The sequence below is a fragment of the Amblyomma maculatum genome, chromosome 1 (assembly GCF_055883805.1).
Source record: "Amblyomma maculatum isolate TAMU_Amacu chromosome 1, ASM5588380v1, whole genome shotgun sequence".
NCBI lineage: Eukaryota > Metazoa > Arthropoda > Arachnida > Ixodida > Ixodidae > Amblyomma > Amblyomma maculatum.
In genome coordinates this window covers 221,337,175-221,343,477 of record NC_139344.1, presented here as the reverse complement: position 1 = coordinate 221,343,477, position 6,303 = coordinate 221,337,175, and the positions used below count along the sequence as shown (strand labels likewise).

Genomic DNA, 6,303 nt, shown 5'->3' with positions numbered 1-6,303 from the left:
GGGCTAGGCGGCATTTTTCCGGGTTAATCGTTAGCCCTACCGATGCTATTGTGGCAAGAACCGCTTCCAGGTGCTGCATATGTGCTCCCAAGTCTCAGAGTAGACGGCTACATCATCTATGTAGGCGCACGAGTAGTCTCGGTGCTTTCGCAGGATCTCGTTCATGATCCTCTGAAACGTTGCCGCCGAGTTACGAAGTCCGTACGGCATCACCCTCCACGCGTAAAGACCACTGGTGGTCGCAAATGCAGTATGCTTATGAGAGCCTGGTTCAATCGCGATTTGCCAGTAACCTCTCGTCATATCTAGAATGGAGATGTATCGGGCCCTGGCTACCTCGTAAAGCAGCTCACTGGTTTTTCCCATCGGGAAGCTATCAGCTTCAGTGACAGCGTTCAAGCGACGGTAGTCAATGCGCATTCTTACTGCGCCACCCTTTTTAGCAACACACGCAACCGAATGCGCGAAGCTACTTTCTACGGGATATATGAGTCCCCATTCTTTCAGTTGCTCCACCTGCCGTTCTACCTCTCCTCTCAGTGCTATCGGCACACGATAGGGGTACGCCTTGGTAGCTTTTACTCCTTGAAGCAAGATGATTTTGTGCTCACCAACGTTACACTTTCCCGGCCTTTCAGAAAATGTGCTGCCGTACCGTCTCAGCAGGTGATCTAGCTCCGTCAACTGTCGGTTTGACAAGTGCGTGCTTTCCTCTAGCAGTGCAGCCACTGTCCTCCGGGGTTGTTTCAATCTCGCCAAACTCTTCGTCTAATTCAAAGACCACGACGACGTTATTCGCACGAGCGTAGTACTTCCTGAGGCGGTTCGCGTGCACTCATTTTTCTGCGTCTCGCGGGAGCTGGACGATATAGCTGTCTGGTCTCACCTGCTGTTTTACTTCGGCAGGTCCGATCCATTTGGGTTGCATTTTCGCAACCTGTCCTGTTTCTACACTCTTAGAAAAAAGGTTAGTAAGAAGCTAGTAAATGCAGCAGTTACTAACTTCGAATGGGTTTTACTACCTTTTTACTAACCTTGAACTAACTCGCAACTTTTTGAGGTAGTAACGGCTTCCATTACTAACAAGTGAGTTACTGTTAGTAGTTTTGACGAGTTAAATGCTAGAATCCCTGGGCAACTCTACCATGGTATCTTGCTAGCGTAACTTTACCAATATTTTCAGAAATTCATGCTTTGGCTGTTCTTGCCAGTCATACATTAAACTTATTCTGAAATTAACGAGATACATTACTTTCGATCATTTAATGACATCCGTTTTAGTTGTTTTTTTTTTTTGAAATCTATGTTTTTGTGCACACTTCAAGCTAAAGAAAAAACATTACAGAATTTGAGTTTTCTTGCCCCATGCGAGCTCCTGACAGTGTAATGCGGTGACGAAAAAAGTCACAGCGACACTTAGCTCTTCCAGGAAAAGCCTGCAGTATAGTGAACTGGGACGCTTTGTGGGAACGACCTGCAGTCAGTCACGGACAAACGCTCAAGTGCGGATGGCGTCATTTTAGCAATAAGACACTTAAAAAAAAAATTGAAAATAATTTGTATTCACGTTGCATAGCACAAGGTTTTTGCGTCTACTGCTGTTGTTTTGTTCATCTTAACATTGTGCTTTCCACCAGTGCAACAGAAATGCACAACGACACGAAATCAATACCTTTCCACCTCGCATGTAGTTGCCTGCAATCAACTTTTATTCCATTTTATTTTCGTGTGGTCCAAGCATCAACACCCTGTAAGCAAAACACACACACACTCACGCACAGAACGGTGCCGGGGGGAATGCGCGTGGGCTAGACGGCTGGCACGGGCTGTGCCGTCGACATTTGATCCAGGCATCCAAACCGTCCAAACGTGCCAGCGCTGCAGGTGGCCAAAGTACGGCGGACGGTAGACGCCGAAATATGAAACGGTTTCACGCGCGGCTATAAAAAGAACAATGGGGCGATGGCTAATACTCGGGCATATTCCCCTCTCACTTTGCTTATGCTTTCCGCTGTGCGAAACTGCGCGCTGTGGACGGGAGCGTCGTCGTAGTGCTGGTGGAATGGTGGTTCTCGAGTCTCACACTTTCGTAAATGTCTGCGTGTCCTGGCCCACATATTAAAGTTCATGAGCGCCATCGGAAAGTCCACACATCAAGCACAACGTAAATGTTGCTCTTGCAAAAATCGACTCCAGGATCCCATCGTTTTTGACAGCAGCGCCGCCGCTCGTTTGCCGCGCATCGTGCCAGCAACGACTTGTCAGACTGGCTTATTTTCATTCGTTGTGCTTCGAGGTGCTCGCCGTCTGCCACCGATACTGATTTTGGCGGGAAGAGTGACGCCGAGGCGCTGTGTTCGTCGCCCATGTCTAGTGATTTGGAAATACCGAAAGAGAGTTATTCAAGCCAGCGGGCAGCATCGGCAGGAAGATCTGATAAATGCTTTGCTGGATGGCGATTTAGGGATGGTGCAGAAAACGTGCGCTTCGAGGTAAGTTGCCCGTTTTCATCTTCATTGCTTGGAATGCAAAGACCTGCGTATTGCATACGTAATTATTTATCGCCATTGTAAGTAAATTGTTGCCGAGTGTTTCCTGATTCTGACAAGAAGTAAATGCCGTAGAAATAATGCCAACACTGTTGAAGTGAAATTGAACAGAGTAAGCTGTAGACCCATTTGCTACAAACATTATGCTCAACGAAAACGACATGTCCTGTTGTCGCCTTTCTTTTTCTTGTGAAAATGCTGTTTTTATTGAGCATAAACACCGCTGCAAGTAAACCGAACCTAACACAGTAAAAATTATGCCTCGTACGAAGGAAAGAATGTGTCCTTTTTTTTTTTTTTTTTGAAATCAGGTTTGCACAAGTATAACTAAATCATGTTTTTTCGCACGTGATTACATCGCAGTTCTATCGTGTTTTTGTAGTAATTTGTAGGTTTCTAGTAAACCCAAACCTTGTGGACATCTTTGTTATCTTTTGGCACCCGCAGTCCTATAATATTTTGTAGCAAACTGTAGGTTTGTAGTAAATTCAAACTTTTGCTGGCATTAATAGAGTCGAACGATGAGCTAGTTGGTCACACATCTCTTGGAAGAAGGCAGCAGAGCAGGTAACACCAACACAAAGCACAAGAGGCACACACACGCACACAAGGACTACGCTGCACTGACAACTATTTCAACTGGAAACCGCACATCTTCTTTCACTTCTTCCTTCACTTTACGTCTGCAGCCAACTTCTTTCTTGTCGTTAACATGCTGCCTGTATGCGCAAAAATTCTACTTCCTTCTTCAACAAAACCACCGACGGCATGCTGACACATTGGTCTCACAAGTCACAGATTGCATATGCTTCATAAATCTCTCTGGCTAACTTGTTTTTCATCCTTTTCATAACCTTAACATTGTGAAGGTCAGCCGGACATTTTTGGTCTCTACAATCAACGCAGTCTTTGCAGTGCACAGCCAGATTTGTGCCAGACTTGTCCGATATTGCCTTAGCGTGCTCTCTAATCCTTTCATTGAGGCATCTTCCTGTATGTCCAATATACTTCTTTCCACAATGCAAGGGAATCTCATAAACAACTCCCTGAATACACTTTGAGTACCTAGTCCGGTGCGAAGTTTTGCATCCAGAGTTGAAGTCCTGGTTATTAACCTGCACACACATCCCTTTAGCCCTGTTTTGGTGCCGTCGGAATGCAGGTTAATAACCAGGACTTCAACTCTGGATGCAAAACTTCGCACCGGACTAGGTACTCAAAGTGTATTCAGGGAGTTGTTTATGAGATTCCCTTGCATTGTGGAAAGAAGTATATTGGACATACAGGAAGATGCCTCAATGAAAGGATTAGAGAGCACGCTAAGGCAATATCGGACAAGTCTGGCACAAATCTGGCTGTGCACTGCAAAGACTGCGTTGATTGTAGAGACCAAAAATGTCCGGCTGACCTTCACAATGTTAAGGTTATGAAAAGGATGAAAAACAAGTTAGCCAGAGAGATTTATGAAGCATATGCAATCTGTGACTTGTGAGACCAATGTGTCAGCATGCCGTCGGTGGTTTTGTTGAAGAAGGAAGTAGAATTTTTGCGCAAACTGGCAGGATGTTAACAACAAGAAAGAAGTTGGCTGCAGACGTAAAGTGAAGGAAGAAGTGAAAGAAGATGTGTGGTTTCCAGTTGAAATAGTTTGTCAGTGCAGCGTAGTCCTTGTGTGCGTGTGTGTGGCTCTTGTGCTTTGTGTTGGTGTTACCTGCTCTGCTGCCTTCATCCAAGAGTTTTGCTGACATTTTTGTTATTTGTCGGGAACATATAACTTGGTCACGAACTTACTTCAAGACCGTATGAGCGTAGTTTTTCTGCTTTGTTTTGTATACAATTATTGGATCCTAGTGCATCTGTTCGAGCTACGCGCGTCTTTAGAAATATGTTTCTGTAATCTGTACGCAGTCCGAAAAATTCCTACAGCCTTGTCAAAAACTGGAAATGATTTAGTCAAGTGAAACCAATTGCTGGGCTAGTTGGTGCATTTCACAGAAAAGGAAAGAGTCACAGCGCTAGCAAGTACGGACACATAAATAGACACACATAGAATGATAGAATAGACGCCGACTCCAACTTTTTTCTTTTTCGAAACGACAGCAAAATGAAACGTATGTTTTTTTTTTTTTTAAGAAGTTTGGAGTCAGCGCCTGTCCTGTTTGTGTCTGTTTGTGAGTGTGTATTATTTAGCGCTGTGAACCTTCCCTTTTCTGGAAATGATTGTGTAAAATATCCATCCCAAAATTTATATCTGTGTGTTTATATCTTTTTGGAAGAAGCATCGTTTTGGTGAAAGGCACTTACTAGCTTAACATCTGGTGTTACTTGACTAAATCATTTCCAGTTTGCGACAAGGTTGTAGGACGTTTTTGAACTGCATACAGATCTTTTTTTTTTTAAGAAGTTTCATTTTGATGTCCTTTCGAAACAGAAGATGGAGTCAGCGCCTTTCTTGTGTGTGTGTATTTGTGAGTGTCTATTTGTTAGTGCTGTGAATCTATCCTTTTCTGGAAATTATTCTATAAAATATCCATCTCAAAGTGTATATCTGTGTATCTACAGTTATTTTTTTTTAATTTCATTTTGTGAAATGAACCAACTAGCCTAGCAATTATTTTTACTTGATTAAATCATTTCCAGTTCACGACAAGGTTAGCAATTTTTTGAACTTCATATAGAATTCTCTTTTTCAAGAAGTTTCATTGTGGTGTTTCGAAAAAAAAAAAAAAGATATTCAGTGCCTGTCCTATGTGTGTATTTGCTAGCGCTGTAAATCTTTTCTTTTCTGGAAATGATTGTAAAATATACCCATCCCAAAATTTTTACCTGTGTGTGGTATCATAATTCTATGAATGTTGCTTTGTGTTTAGCAAAAACAAAACAGCCTGTAAATCTGAAAGCACCGGAATATATGAAATAAAGGTAATAATTTTCTGTGGAATTTAGGCGTGTTCAATAAACTGCGGACTTAATTATTTGAAAAAAAAAAAAAAAATTCATAAGTTCTAAGTCTTTATTGCTCCCTTTTATTGTCATTGAAGAAATGGTTTTAAAATATGTCAATTCTGTATTACTTGCAGATCACTTTGCTATTGAATGGTGGAACTTTTGCCTCTGCATGGTTGTGAAAGAATTGAAAGCCACATTTCCGGGTGAGGCCAGTAAGTATAAATTTGCTATAAATTCATTTGTGCCTTCTAATTTAATTACTTTCTATGTTGCATTTTAGGACATCTACCCAACATTGGAGTGCGTCCGGATGAACCCTGATGACGCCGACGCAATATATGCTGGGTTTGAAGATATCAAGGTCGAATGCTGGACATCATCGTGGGACTCACGCATGCCATTGAGAGCTACTGGATATTTAATGTCAGGCATTCAACGCGCAACGAAAACGTTTGCGCAGTGCTATTGTATTTATGCAGCCTAAGAAGTTCACGCCACTATGCATTTCTGCCATTGAAAAGGGCATAGCCACACTGCCTTTAAATACGAATAAAGTGAGTATTTGTTGTCCGCAAGTTTTGTCGTCATCATTGCTTGGAGACTGGTGCGTACAAGGTAAAATTAGTTAGCATCTTGTTTGTAGATCAGCTCAATGTTGCACCGAACTTGAAGCCGATGACAATTTACCACATATTACGAATAATACAATTAATTTTAATTACCAAATCTTTATTAAGATATACAATATTTTCAGAAATAATTTACCTATCGATGCATATATTGGCTCAATACAGGTAGCAATTGA

At 42.2% G+C, this 6,303-nt stretch overlaps 1 long non-coding RNA gene across 1 annotated transcript; it reads left to right on the top strand.

Moving 5' to 3' along the window:
• Positions 1-2,267: 2,267 nt before the first annotated feature.
• On the top strand, positions 2,268-6,067 carry LOC146205681 (uncharacterized). Its single transcript, XR_014703210.1, has 3 exons — positions 2,268-2,492; positions 5,630-5,710; positions 5,779-6,067. It is a non-coding gene; the product is annotated as an uncharacterized LOC146205681 (long non-coding RNA).
• The last annotated feature ends 236 nt before the right edge of the window (positions 6,068-6,303 follow it).